The sequence below is a fragment of the Typopeltis vanoorti genome, chromosome 20, assembly GCF_054136105.1.
Source record: "Typopeltis vanoorti isolate ZY-2024b chromosome 20, IOZ_Tvanoo_1.0, whole genome shotgun sequence".
Classification (NCBI taxonomy): domain Eukaryota; kingdom Metazoa; phylum Arthropoda; class Arachnida; order Uropygi; family Thelyphonidae; genus Typopeltis; species Typopeltis vanoorti.
Genome location: NC_143568.1, coordinates 34,246,575 through 34,263,027, shown reverse-complemented (window position 1 = coordinate 34,263,027; position 16,453 = coordinate 34,246,575). Strand labels below are relative to the sequence as shown.

General features: G+C 35.1%; 1 protein-coding gene across 1 annotated transcript in view; it reads left to right on the top strand.

Annotated features, from left to right (window-relative positions):
* Positions 1 to 16,453, top strand: part of LOC150095356 (sodium-dependent proline transporter-like) — a 190,492-nt gene that overhangs the window by 59,642 nt on the left and 114,397 nt on the right. The window lies entirely within an intron of this gene.

Below are 16,453 nucleotides of genomic sequence, written 5' to 3'. Positions count from 1 at the left end.
TTTTAAGGCGTTCATGATGCTTATTAGGTGCGAATCGTTCTTGTGTTAATCTGATTTGTATTAATCTGATTAACTTGTGTTAATTTTCTTAATTTTATTCCCTCAGAGTGCACACAAATATAATGGAAAGTCAGAGAGAGAAATTAATTTCAATTATTAATTTCTCATTGATTCATTCTTAAATACCTAGTTCAATAATGACTTTATCCAATTAAAAGAAACACACGTATTAACCACAGTGAAAATTATTTAATTGTAAATATTTCATCCTAAGTATCTTAGGATATCATCAGTGCAGTAGTTTAAAACAATAATAGGAATAACATACAGTTAGGGTGCATGATTACAATAGAATCTCATTAAACGTGCGTAACATGTTACCAAAAAAAAAAAAAAATCAACTATTTAACACAATTTTGTATGACAATTTCCCATACCTTTGGAATAGTAAGACCGTCGTTGCGGTTTAAGTTTGGTCTGTGTAGTAGGGCTTCAGAACTTTCTTTGTATAAACGTTCATGTGTATATAAAGATCTATGTAAAAGTTTAGACTTTTCCCAATGGATCCTATGGTTTGGATTTTCAATTCCGTGTTGAGAGAGGCCAGATTTCTGCGGTTTAAAAAGAAGAATGTGGTCTTGATGTTCCGAGATGCGTTTCTGAACAGACCTACCTGTCTGTCCAAATTAAGACAATTTGCATGAGCATGGAATTTCATAAACGCCAGGCAACATCAAAGGTGAGAGTTTGTCCTTAGGAGAAGGTAACAAGTTGTAAATTTGGTTGATAGGTTTGTAAGTAGTGGCAAAATTGTATTTCTTCATAATTTTAGAAAGACGTTTTAGAAGTAATCAAAAATACAGCCATCCTAAATGGATATAATCCGAATACAACTCAAAAAATCATCAGTCACTTCTCCACACATCAAACCAGACAGGAAGAAGTCCATAGGATTACCATACCTTACATCAAAGGCATCTCCGTACGTCTTTCTAAAATTATGAAGAAATACAATTTTGCCACTACTTACAAACCTATCAACCATATTTACAACTTGTTACCTTCTCCTAAGGACAAACTCTCACCTTTGATGTTGCCTGGCATTTATGAGATTCCATGCTCATGCAAATTGTCTTACTTTGGACAGACAGGTAGGTCTGTTCAGAAACGCATCTCGGAACATCAAGACCGCATTTTTCTTTTTAAACTGCAGAAATATGGCCTCTCTCAACACAGAATTGAAAATCCAAACCATAGGATCCACTGGGAAAAGTCTAAACTTTTACATAGATCTTTATATAAACATGAACGTTTATACAAAGAAAGTTCTGAAGCCCTACTACACAGACCAAACTTAAACCGCAACGACGGTCTTACTATTCCAAAAGTATGGGAAATTGTCATACAAAATTGTGTTAAATAGTTAATTTTTTTTTTTTTTTTGTAACACGTTACGCACGTTTAATGAGATTCTATTGTAATCATGCGCCTTAACTGTATGTTATTCCTATTATTGTTTTAAACTACTGTACTGGTGTCCTAAGATACTTAGGATGAAATATTTACAATTAAATAATTTTCACTGTGGTTAATACGTGTGTTTCTTTTAATTATGATCGCACCACAGGTTTCGTTATTTTAAAAAATAACTATCCATTTGCGTTATTTTCATATTATTTTCACAAATATCTGGTTTTGCAATTCGGCTATATTAGGCCTAAATTATATTATTTAAAAACAGCTACTTTAAAAACTAGGGGTACAATTTATAGAAATGGGTTTAAAAGGGGTACACAAGTGGAAAAAAGTTAGGAACCACTGATCTAGAGCAATAATGTTAAGTACTACATTTCAGATCTTGGAGACCGTTTAATATTATCAGTAATTAATTGCCATACTTTATGAAAAAAGTTAGACCGAATTTTATTTTCATTACATTATCAGAAATATTTTAGATAATGAATATTCAGAAATACATTTATTTCCGTTGAAATAATTGTAATATAATAAGTGAAATATAATATTTCACTAATTGGATAATTTCTCTGGCTATTATATAGAGGAGGTTCCCCCACACATACCTTACTCTCTAGATCCTAGCTATCTGTTTGACCATTGCCTGTGTCCTTTCGAACTTTTTTCAGTTGAAGTAATTGTAGCATCCATGATTCCGGCACCTCAGCCAATATTTAGAATGCGAAAAGGGTTATCTTTTCTTTTCGTGGTGTTTGTTCTCTCTCACTAAGCGTCCATGACAAATGGGACGAAAGGTAAGCAAAGCACACGATTAAACATGGAGACAACAGCATTTATTTGTATATTGAAAGAAGCTGTGCATCACCCTTCTCTCTCTCTTTCTCTCTCTCTCTCTCTATATATATATATATATATATATATATATATATATATATATATATATATATGGGGTGCTTAAGGGTCAAAGCTGTATAACTGAGAGGAGACCTCCACATAGCCTTTAAAGGAATGCGGAGAACCGACGAGGGCTTCTGACCTAATGTCCAATCCTCACCTTCTCGTGGTGTACCCTACTTGGATACTGAACAGACGAGGGGATGGGCTGGCAATTTGGGATTTAGCCGACCAAATTGTATTCTTATTAGTTAAACCAAAATATAGAATGATGGTACAACATGACAAAATTTCATGCCGGCTGGGCCTTCTCCCGGTTAAACAAGGCCCCCGTTGTTTTCGCCAGGGAACCAGGGCGAACAGTGAAAAGTCAGTTACTTGAACAAATCTGAAAATAAACCCCAACTCAACATCACCAGAGTTAAAGATCGGTACTATCAACGTAAGAAGCCTGAATCGCAAAGAAATGGAGCTAGCTGAGGAATTAGATAAGTACCAGATCAACATAATAGGGGTGACTGAAACAAAAAAAGACCAAAACTGGTGAGATCTTTCTGAGCAATAAATACAAAATGTTATATTCAGGCAATGATAATCAAGGAAAAGGAGTAGCAGCCATAGTATTCAACACAAAATACGAGGCTAATCTTCTTGAATGGCAGTCAGTCTCAAGTAGAGTAATGTGGGTAAATATGAGAATGGGGAACTGGACAATGAGACTTATTTGTGCCTATGGTCCCACAGAAGGTTCTACTAAGGTAGAAGTGGAGGAATTTTTTGAGGCTTTAGAAAAAGCAACTGACACAATGAAAAATGAAAAGTTGGTCCTTGTTGGGGATCTAAATAGCAAAGTAGGAAATGATTGTCAGATATACAAATATATTTTGGGAAAATTTGGAGAAAATAGCAAAGCTAATAATAATGGCAAATATCTTGGATTTCTGCTCAGGACATGGACTGGTTATTACTAACACCATGTTCCAACATAAAAATGTGCACAAATTCACATGGAGAGAAGAGGCAAGGAATAAGAAAAGTCTCATTGACTATGTTATTGTTGATAGTGATGTTTTCTCCCTGGTGCAGGACACCAGAGTGTACAGAGGATTTGAAATTGGGAGTGATCACTATTTAGTCTTGAGCAGGATAAAATTGAATTTCATATTGAAAAGAATAACATGTAAGAAAGTTTTAAAGCGAATAAAAGTTGAGCAGCTCTCAGATGTGAGCTGTAGACTAAAATACACAAAAATTATTGAAGAAAAAATGAAAGAGTTTGAGAACAGGAATCAAATCTTGGAGATTCAGTGGCAAACTCTGAAGAAAACATTGATTGATTCTGCCAGAGAGGCATGTGGTGAGGTTGTCTGTAAGGATAAAAAAATCGGAATTCCCTGGTGGACACAGGAAGTTAAAGAGGCAGTGAAGGAAAAGAAGAAAGCATACCAAAAGTTCTTGTCAAATAAGTCAGCTTGTGCTCTTCGAGAATATAGAGACAAATGCAAGAATGCTAAACACTGTGTAAAACTAGCTAAATAAAAGTCATGGGAGGACTTTGGCAAGAATATGGAAAATAAATATCAAGAAGGTGGCAAAATATTCTGGAGGTTGTTGAAGAAGCTTAAGCATGGAGGAAAGAGTGCTATAAAAGGAATTCGAGATGATAAAGGTGACATGAAAACGGGAGAAAAAGATATCCTTGAAGTATGGAGTAATTACTTTGAAAAACAGCTAAATGAAACAAGCAGTGATGACAGCACAGTGGTAAAAAACACTGACCAGGCATACAGTCAGGAATACATATCCATACTTGAAGTAGAAAAAGCCATCAAAGGCTTGAAATGTGGAAAGGCAGCAGGAGTAGATGATATTCGACCAGAAATGCTGAAGTATGGTGGTATAAGAGTCTTACAGTGGCTGCACTGCATTGTTCAGAAAGCCTGGACAGAGGGACGAATTCCTGATGATTGGAGTAGAGCTCTCATAGTACCCATATATAAAAAGGGAAATAAAACTACATGTGAGAATTATAGAGGTATTTCCCTACTGAGTGTTCCTGGCAAGATCTATGCAAGTATACTAGAGAAACGGTTGAGAAGAATTGTGGAAGAAAAGCTTGGTGAAGAACAAGCTGGATTCAGGCCAAATAGAGGCTGTCAGGATCAGATCTTCACTTTACGACAAATAGTCGAGAAAGCATGGGAATATAACAAAGATCTGTATTTAAGTTTTGTCGATCTGGAAAAGGCATATGACAAAGTGCCAAGAGAGAAGCTATTCAGTACGCTGCAGTTATATGGTGTCAATGGGACATTATATCAAGCAATACTTAGTATTTATTTGAGTTGTAAGTCAGCAGTTAGAATTGAAGGAAGTACAGGAAGATGGTTTAATGTTAAATCTGGTGTGAGACAAGGATGTACATTATCCCCTCTGTTATTCATTATCTATATGGATCACATTATGAAGGAAAGTGGTATTAAACATGATATCAAAATTGGAGATGCTAATGTCAGCTCTTTGCTTTATGCGGATGATGTTATACTTCTAAATAAATCCGCTACAAGTCTGCAAGATTCTCTGACTAAATTGAATAGCTGTTGTAATAGATATGGTATGAAGGTCAGCAATAAAAAGACAAAGACAATGAAAATAGGCAGAATCATTGAAAATGTCAACGGTGTTGTGAATTCAGAAACTGTGGAACAAGTAAAACATTTCAGCTATTTAGGCACGATTTTTACTGAAGATGGTAAATTAAATATAGAAATAGACAACAGAATCAGCAAAGCTGGTATGGTGGGAAGTCAATTGAATAAATTCATATGGAATAAGAGAGAAATTAGTCGGAACACTAAATTAGCTGTATACAAGACAGTGTTCAAACCAGTTTTAACTTATGGATCTGAGAGCTGGGTCAGAAGTAAAACACTTGACCAAAGACTAGAGACCGCAGATATGAGAATCCTGAGAAAGATTAGAGGCGTGAACAGATGGCATCAATGGCAATGTCATATTAAAAACGAGGATATTAGGAAAGAACTTGACATTGTCAGCATCCAGGAATGCGTTAGCAGAGCTAATCTCAGGTGGTATGGTCACTTAAACAGAATGGGCGAAGAAAGATTAGCAAAACAAGTGTTCTCTGCCAGGTTGGCAGCAAAATGACCCAGAGGAAGACCAAAATATAGGTGGATTGATACGGTACAAAGTGCTTTAGACGATAGAAATATAAGATCTGATAATGTTGGAGTGTTGACAAGTAACAGACTGATTTGGAGGAAAATTGTAGATAGGAAATTAATAATTATGTAATTTTTTTCATGTAGTACTATGATATCCTGTACACCCCTTGAGGGTACATGGCAGGAATTTGATGATGATGATATATATATATATATATATATACTGAGAAAAATAATTACATAAAATTTCTTTTCTAATGTTTTTCTTGTCGGAGGGGAAAAAAAAAATCTTTGGTTTACCTTTTAAAAGCTGTTCAGGATCCGGGTAATTCCAGTGATCCTAGGCAAGAGCTTATACCCCGAGTAAAATTAATTTTACTCGGATTGTGACTTTCAGCTTAGACAGTATGCTTTCATCTTAGAATATTTAATGACGCTATACTAACTGATTTCACTTTAGTATTTTCAGCTGTGAATAAGTAATTGATTCGATGATCCATGTTTTGGGGAAACAATTTGAAATATGAAAGTTGATTTAACAATACCGAATAATTTCGAACTTACAGCTATCATAATACGAACTCATCCTGAAATTGAATGCACTAATATATTTAAGAGTTTGCAGTCTCTATAAGAAATTCCAGATTTATTACTATTATTTCGGTGCGAGATTTTTCCTTTATTTTATTGATATGCACGCATGATAATATCCCTTAGATTTCTTATACAATTGTGAAATAAGCGAATAATGTATTTAGGTATTAAACCTTAATAAACCGTTAATTATTTAATTTGAAAATAACATCTATAAAATGCAAAGTATTTTATATATGACCTATAAAACGGAGTTGAGATAATCTGAAATGAACATGTGAGTACATGAACATTTTGAGCATTATAGGTTTATAATACTACAAGGAAATTTATGTTACAAAAACTTTGATTTTTCATGTTCATTGGGTATTGCTACTAAAGTTTGTTAGTTCCTTTTGCCTCATTAGGCGCTATCATAAACACAGACTGGCGACAGTGTCCTTGAGTTAGAAAAATCTTGGTTAGAATCCTGTCTAGAATGCGGGGGAGCTCTCAGCTGAAGCTGAATTACCCAGTCTCTCGTACTGATGGATTTTTCTCTCTGAAAACTTGCGTTCTCCCCTTTAGCAAAACAGACTGCAGGCAGCGACACACAGTTAATAGACTGCACTTCCTACATGGACTGACCTGTTTTCTCATAATCCATAACAGGGATAAGACTTGCGTTATCATTGATCTCAAATAATAAAGCACACCGCAATCGTTTGTCTTAAATCCTTTACCTGTTCTATAGGGTTTCCTGCATGTCGATTTCAAAAGCTATATGCAGTTTGTGCTGTCATTTACATGTTTCCTACAAAATGTCATTTGTATATTTACATAGGTAATTTTTATTACGTACTCGTTGCAGAAATCTAAGAAGCGTTCTTCTTTAAAATAGTAGCATAATTTCCGCAAAGAACTTTTATCTAATCTAAAAGTATTACTTTTAAATTAGGACTAGACAAAACATTTCTCCTTGATGAATATCGAATAACGTGGGTTTCCTCCACCACCTTGCTAGAAATTTGATGCTTCGGTATACTTCTAATCGAAAATCCAAACACAATTTCTATCATATGATGTTGCATAGTATGTGTATATCATATTGCTGATGATTGAAGTTATGATTTTTTTCTAACTAGTATTTTCTAATAAATGGTTCATTGATTATAAATATTAAAATTCTTTTCGCACTATCTACTGGTGGAGGATCTTGCCGAAAGTAGACTTGTTCTGGCGTGATTAATGGGATGTGCAGCACCTAACATCGTTTCAGTTCTAGGCAGGGCAGGACCGTAGCCGTGTAATAGGTGTTTTCCTGCAGCCAGCCTCTAACAGATTTCTCAGATTGGATTCCCATTGTGAAAGTGATTCCATTTAATGGCATGATGGAATTTACTGGAAGGTAGCCATACGCAGTTCTGCAAGCAAGATCTCTTCTAAGTTATTGACTAGGCAAAAAAAAAAAAAAAAAAAAAAAAAAAAAAATTGAATATTAACGTATTATAACAGAATCTGTCGTTATTGATGGATAAGATACCTTTACCGGAATGACGAAGCAATTTCAGGGTTTGGTATAGAAGTCTGCAGCATTCGAGAACAAACTCGTCCTTTTTGGATCGTTGTAGTTATTTATTTCAAATAGTGTGAGATGAAATCCTAGGTAGTATACCGGAGATCTACAGATATGGGAATAGTTGAACATTTTACCGAGTTTGGATACTGTATTAATAAAACAGCGAAATTTTAACACCGAAAGCTGGAAACGCCATGTTTCTCTAATAATTGAAGGAATTCCGTTTTAATTTATCTGTATCGGTTACTCCAAAAAACAGTTGCAGGGCTTATTCTAAATTATTTTTCCTTCGGTTTCTTTGATATTAGTGATATGAATTATGTATTAATGGGCAGGGAAGATAATTGTATTTGGTACTGTAGATTTGGGGGGGGGGGGGGTGAATGGTGCAGTCTTCAAGGATTTTAATGTTTATGTACATACCTTCTTGAACAGGTAGCATGGGACGACTAGAAAAGGCAAGTCCGAATGTGGTGAGTGGCTCTCTCTCTTGGAGATTATTCCAAAAAGAATATCCCAGAACTCATCTGTAAAATTTTTAACTTTGCCTTGTCATAGTTTGCGGTTTTGTCATTGAATTTATTGATTTTTTTTTCCAAATTCTAAATATGAATAAAATAATAGATCTTAAATCATTGTACCTCAAGATGCCTACTGTATCATTGGTCTATTCTAACACGTTACTTTCCTTTATGATCGTTAGTCCTCGCACTGCCTGCTGTTTGCGTTTGTTCTAAAATAAAGATTCTAGAACCGATGCAGAGCGGTACTGTTTTATCTTGTTTTTGAATCTTGACTGGGTCCAATAAAAATCCGCTTATTAGGAAGTGTAGGTTTCTTTGATAATTGAGATAAACCTTGCAATCCCAGTCTAAAAATGTAGTACAGAAAGAGGTGTCGGATGCTCTCAAATTCTCTATTTCAGTATGTACTACTGAAAGTATTGACTGAATGTTCTTTTTTTACTCACTCGTTGAAGTACCTTTTGTAGCAGGAACAGATTAAACTCTTTTGCTTGGCTCAGAACTATACATGCTTGCTTTTCATAATGTATCTCATCCATGTTTCGAGCCTGTTGCTGATTCTAAAAAGTATTAGATGAAGAGACAGCCTCAGTTGTAGGAGTGTGATCTTTCTTTAGTTTCGCAATGATGACAGTGATGGTGATGGCTAGCTACAGGTTTGCTTGCGATCTGTAGAGAGAAAAAATAGTTAGAGTGTAACAGTAAGAATAAAGTTCTACTCACAGTAAAGTTCGGTCCCTAGTTCGTCTGGTCCTGAGGATTTCCTTCACCGGTATTCTTTATAGGCCTTTCAGCTGCTGATGAGTTTATCAAGTCTGGCTTGGATATGATTGAGCATCGATGTTCCAGGGATTGTAGTTTTGCACGGTGTCATCTTGAAACAGATGTTGATAGCATTTCTGTAATGGACCAATAAGATCTCCTGGCGGGTTTCCATTTATGCAGATTTGGGTTAGAGTCCTTTCTTTTCATTTTATATACTGTCTGTCATGGAATGCAACTAAGGGATATCTTCTAAACGCTGTTGTTCTTATTTTAAAATTCCTTTGTTCTACTTGTTTTTGCCTTTTCTTTTTTGGCTCTGTTTCCATGTACACTTCTGATGATATATGTACATCCTATTCCGTCGCATTGGGTTGATGTCTACCAGTGCCTCTGTTTGCATAGGTCTTATCTATTTTTTCTCTCGAGGAGAGGCCCCCTTCCTTCCCCCTATTCGATAATGTTTTGCTTTACTTCTTATTCAATTTTTGACCATGTACCCAGTTCTCAATGACATAATAGGAATAAATAAAAAATCGAAAGTTTAGATAAAAAGATCAATGCGAAATCTAACAGAAGTCTTCACAGCCGCATCAGATCGCTAATTGTTCCCTGGATCATGAAGCATATAGTAGAAATTAATCAGGACTGGCTTGCTATCCGACATAATTGACATCTGGATATTTGATCTGAATTACATTATTAATGAGAGATATACATTTGAAAAATACAAACCTTGAGTTCTGCAAGTTCCACTGCTTAAGGTTGCGAATCCTCTATGCGTCTGCAACATAGGCGTTTTCAAGTCACATTTTTAATTCTACATATCCTGCTTTTCTTCTTCTGCAAAAAAGCAAGATGCGTAATGCTGGGATTTCAGCGCAGTTTCGATCTCTGACTGCTGTGATGTAGGCATTATACAAATATGGCTGTAATCCTGGAAAACTCTTCGTAAAGCAACCAAAGCTATGAATAAATATAAAGATGTGTTATGTCTGTTTATTGCGGCCGGTTTATTTGTTTGGCGATGTAAAACCCGAGTGTTCGAAAGAAGTAAAACCTTATCATTTCCATATGAGACTAACTAACTTCAGTTGAAAAGCACTTAATTGGAGCATATATATTCATGTGCTGTTTCATATACACACACTTTCGGTATATCCCATCTCTTGTCAGTTCAGCCGGTTAGGCCATCTAAAGTTCTGGTAAGAGGCAGGTGTAGGCATCTTTGTTTAAGTTTTGTATCCGCAGAAATATGTTCTTGGAGAAACAGCAGCCTGCTTTTGTTGCTTAAATAAGTTTCCACACAGGCTCCTTTTTAAATTAGCTAGAATCATCGAACTTCCGTTGCAACTCAGAATGGAGGTATAATTATTATTAAGATGTAGATGTTATCTTTAACCTTCAGATTTTTGATGAATCTGATGACTTGTTTCAATTTGGGAAAGAGGACTGTGTGGCCTTCTTGTAATTATTTTCTCAACTACTTGGAGGTTTCTTTTCTATATGTGACTCCCACCTGTTAAAATTTGAGAAGTTTATAGCACGTTAGTACCGTGGATAGGCTAAGGAGTTTTATATTTTTTTTATTCAGTTTTACCAAATCATGAAATCCATTCTCTAGAGACCAAACACGGAACTTTCAAACCGCTGTAGGCCTTCAGTAAGGGGAGGCGGTGGTCTTTTTCACCAGGTGATTAAATACTCATCTCGACCTACTGGTTGGATAGCGGGTACGTTAGCTACTCACCTAAACAGGCCAGAATTTCAGGTTGTTTCTGTTTCGTATCTGCTGTTTTTGATTTGGACCTCCCCCTCGTGGATGAAAGAACTCAGCATCAGTATATGCTATTGCCATTATTTCCATGGTGCTTTGGAGACCCAATACACATGAAACATTGAATAACTCTTTAATAGCGGCACATAAAATTTTACGCATACCAAATCTGGTATACTATACACTGCTTGGAAAGAAGTCAACGGACACCATACTGTGAGGAACAAACAGCCATGGCGCCTACTTTAACAAGATGTAGAATCTCCTTTCGCTGCGATGACTGCAACAATTCTACGGGGCACGCTCTCCACAAGTGTTTGATAGCAACTGTGCGGATTTTGGACCATTCTTCCTGCAGGCATGTAATGAGCTTCTGGACTGTTGTGGGTCGAGCGTCCCTTGACTTCACCCGACGCTCCAGTTCATCCAACAGTTGTTCAACAGGGTTGAAATCAGTGCTCGATGGAGGCGCTCATGTTCACAAATCATTCAGTTACAGCAGCAGTCTTATGATGTAGTGCATTGTCTTGCTGAAAGAGACGATGGTCAGTTCCGTAGAAACGCCATAAAGTAGGAAGCATTGCATTTGTCCAGAATGTTCAGATACCGCTCAAACACAAACAATAAATAAATCCAACTCTCTTCGCAAAAGCTTAATCTAGCTTTGAAGACGGTGGGATTATAATACCGCACTATAAGCCTGTTACCATAGTTAGCATGCCGCACTATAAGCCTGTTACCATAGTTAACATGCTGGTCACATTATCTTAACCGTGTTATCTATAGAACTTGTATTTATATCCTTAAATATTATATTTTTATACCGGTTACATATACTTCACTTTCTCTTGGTGAATATTCTAACATTTTATTACCAGATTTTATTATTAACACATTTTACCCAGTTTTATCATAATTTGTTAATTTACTTAATAATTTTTTATTATTATTGCTAATGTTGCTACTAGCCACATAAAACACCTAGAAAGTAAACTCCGGATAATAGCAAGCAAGCTAGCTATACAGACTGAAGGATTTAATTCTCCTAAAAACAGGAACTTATATACAAGGCATTATGTGAAGACGTATTAAGATATGGTATAATAACATGTGCAGACTGTAAACTAAACAGATTAGTATGACTGCAGTATTAAAATGATAAAGTGATCTTTTGGAAGTAAAGAGATTAGTCTAACTATCTGCACTGCAATGGCAGCGCATAAAATATTAACAGCCGAACACCTATGCCGCTACGCACTTATGCTAAATCATTACTTCGATGCTAACCATAGAATAACAAGAACCACTTACTGTAAAACAAGACATCAAACAAATAATTATATTACACATAAATACAGCGATCATTACAGAAAAGCCACCTGGAACTTTTATATTCTAGACATGTTAAACAAAACTGCCATTTGAAAACAGGAGCTCTGCTAACTAATGCTCTAAAGAAAGTTCTAAGATTACACTATGAAAGAGAAATACGCACGCTACATAACCAACAGATCTAATGCGAAGCACTATACTTACTCAGGCCTCCAGTTCAGTGATTCAACAATTCTTATCATGCGTGTTTGTTTCTCAAGGGATGCAGGGCTCTATATCTAAACTACTGCCAACGCAGGAACAAATTAATATGCAATAAATGGTCAGCGACATCCTAATGCAAGTTGCTTGTAAAATGCAAGTTTTACGAGTACGTAAAACTCTAAAAATAATTACTTGTCATATTGTGCTGAATCTTTAGAGCGAACAGAAAATGCAATAGTAATATTTCAATTGTATTTGTAAATACTCTCTGCGCATCATATATATATATATATATATATATATATATATATATATATATATATATATATATATATATGATGATGATGAACTTGATCATTTGTCTAAAAATAAATTAAAAAAACTCTGCATATTTATCTAACTAATGAATGTACTTTGTACTGTATGTTTGTACCAACCCGAAAATATAATATTTTAATTATAAATATTCTCTGGTAATACTTTGTCAAACTTTGAAAGATTACACCGAAACACGCAATATTATTTACCTTATGTAGCTATGAACTGTAATTGTAAATTATTACTCGCATTATTACGAAAATAAAACAATTATTCTTTTCTATCAGTTATACGTTATGGAAATTACAATGATATTAATTATAGTCTCTACTGAACCACATATAAGAGAATGTAGACTGGTTGCCTAAATTTTACAGCATGTTTGTAATTTATTTGAGAGATAATGGACCACTGAAAAATCATAAATTTCTCCTCTCACAAACAAAAAGTTTTACAATTCTGAATGATGTTGAATTTCCAAGATTCAAGATACAAAGGCAGAATCTGCTAGACACAGTTAATAAGTCATGTTGGGCAGTTGTCGTTATAATCAGATAGCTGATCCTCAGTGTCCTGTTTTCATGCAGCACAGGAGAATTACAATAGATTAGCTACAAAAGGAGCTGTCATTGCAATTGTTATCACTTGGGACTGATTTTGATTATGACACACTACTGTATGCCTTTTTATAAATTTAGACGGCTCGATAATCACAGAACTCATTTAAGTACAGGATGGAATTTTAGGTATGCTAAATATTTTGGAGAAAATCAGAGGACTTTATACAAAGTCTGTAGAATAAGATTTGTAGTCCTTGTTAGTGGACAAGGAAGAAAATTTAGTGTAATTCCATTTTTTAAACTTGGGTTCAGGTTTAGGGCTTCTGGCAATAGGCACACTAATATGTGATTTCAATAATAAAGTGATAATCCTCTATATTGTCAGAGAGCGAAGATGTTACAAAATTAATAAATATGTGATTCCCAATCCGATTTTACCTGAAAATCCATGGACAACTATAACAGCAATTGCTTTTAAGCTAAATATATTTAATAAATACAGAAGAACAGTGAAAGGAAAATGGAGAAAATACCGTGTTACTAAATCTTACGCTCAAAATGTTACTTCTGAAGTTGATATTGATACTGAGAATATGATATGAAATCTAGGAATGCTTCTTCAAAATGCTTTATTTATTATTTTTTTTGCAGAGCTATTTATCTTATTAATTTTATTATATTTCTTCTTTCTCATAAAATACTTGAAATTATTTGTCATTTTTGCCTCAGTTTCCATTATGTTGATTCATGTTTCTAAGCACTTCCACATATTACTGGTTGGCATATTGCTTTTCGAGATTAAAGATTTCTATCCGTGGTTTTTATTTCAAGTTCTACTTATTACCTCTATTAACTAGAGAGCGTTGGTGTAGATGATGATGGTAGTTGCGGTTCGTAGAGCCTTAGTTGTAGTTGATGGAGTGAGCGGTGGAGACAGAGCTGTAGAGTAGTGACACCTCTAGGGAGTCTAAAGACCCATCGAAGGTGCCAGCCCTCGATGAGTCTTTAGACCCTGGAGGTGTCACGTAATAATAATAATAAAGTACTAAAATCATTATTTCATAACGTATTTCCCTTTACTAGCATGAGTGGTTCCTAGAAATAACATGACTGAACAACCGTTTTTGTCCACTGGGATTTGTCCCATTTTTAACTCCTATTTTTCTTCTTCTATTTGTTCGCGATTTTTTTATTATTATTCATTTTTTGTGAATTAATCTTTTCTTTTCGATGACCTTAATGAGGTGTGCTAACTTCTCTTAGGTGCTTTGCTGGCTTTTTTTTTTTTTTTTTTTTTTTTTTTGTTACATCCCCTTCAGTTTCCTTATACGGAGGTGGCAGGGTTTTTCCTTTCAGAAAATGGTTTTTCATCCGTAAAACAGACAAACCACCAGAAGAACATGCAGTTTACATACATAACACAATGGCTTCATAGCTTAGTTATTTCGGCCATAAACTCTAAATAGCTATAGTTCACTTTCCTCCTCCTCTAAAACGCTTTCTTATGTTTGCAGTCTGTTCTTACATTTTTTTTTTCAGTTATGATCATTTCGTTACTATTAGTTTTAGTACTGATTGTTATTTCATGTTTGAGGATGATTTCTTGCTATTCAAAAAATTTGGGAGATGTTTCTGGTTGAGTTTCTCATCTCATGCGCTTTATTATACCGAGTGCAGTTTTTGTAAATACGCCCTCTTTTCTAGAAATTTGGAGATGCGGAAATTTGTTGGCCTACATACATGTGGATTTGACAGGTTCTATCAATGCTTCTTCTCTTTCCCCGAAAGTTCCGACTGGTAAGGTAGTATTAAAGCGGTATACTCAGAAAATACTGAGTACCTCAGAAAATACAAACGTCAGGACCTTGAATGGGCTAAGGATTTTTGGATTTTTTTTAATAATTCAGAAATAATTTTAAATTATTTGTATATAGTTTTTATTTTATTTTTTACATCAACCGGAAACCCATGTTCTAGAGACCAGACGGAAAATTTTCAAGCCACTTCTGGTCTCGAAGTGGGGTGGTTTCATACCCAGCGATGAAATTTATCTCCTACCTATAGACAGTCATAAACATCCATGTCCACGACGTGATTCAAACCGCAACGTGATAGTTGGAGAACTGGTGACTGCTGATGCAGTCACCAGTTCATGTGTCATTCTGATATTGACGAAATTGGATACCGGAATTTTCCTACCCACAGTAAAACTTACTTGTCGTGTTATCAGTTAGGATCTTTTGAGATATCTACCCTTTTTCATTATGCTTATGTGACCACAATTTGTAGAAGGATTGATATCTTGCTATTTTCACTGTTCTTACTTGCTTCATACCATTACAAATGTTATCACACTATCTGTGGAAATTCTTGTAATAAATTGTCTCTGATTTAGCTAATTAAATACTTCCCCCACCATCTCCCACGTTATACGGCGTGTACACTTACACAGATTTATAGCCAGAAAAATCCTCTGCCAGTGTAATCCTTGTAATTTCTAGGGTTATTTACCATATAATCCCGTTCTAGTTGGAGGGAAATGTCACCACTAGCAGTAAAATAAAGGTTTAAAAATTACAAAGTATAAAAAGGAAAAGCAAATCACTTTGGTTTTCTATTAAATCCCTGCAGTCTATTGAATATTGAATGTGCGCTACTGCCGATTACTTACCGTTGTGACTATTGTGAAAACGGGTTATTATAATATACAATAACGTTTTTAGCGGAAAAAGAAAAAAAAAGTGAATTCTGCTCCATTTCGGTGTACGGATTTATAGACTACGCTATGGGTATATCTATCTGTTTGCTTCATATAATATGGGCCTCTCATTAGGACCTTTTTTTTTTAAATCATTGTCGACACCACAGACATAATACATAGCTGAGGCCAGTGTATTGTCTGTTGGTTCCTTGCCTATATGAAACTGACTAACCCACCTGCAATTTAAAAAAAAAGTTCTGATTCGGGCCCTTAGAGTCCTGGACGGAATTTGAACGCAGATCTTTCCAGTCGAACTCTTGTGATGATAGAAATATACATATCAGTATTCTTCATACCGAAACAGGGGATGTGCATCTTTTAGGCTGTAGGGATATAGCAATTACTTATTTCAAAGTAGTGCTTGTCTGAGGCTGCTGAACTAGCCCAGGAAAAGATAACGAGATCCGAATCCAATTATGAAAATAAATATTCAAATAAAATTATATCTTTTAAAAAAAATCTAATATATGTCTGTTAGTTTGAACTGTAAGTTATACATATTTTTAAG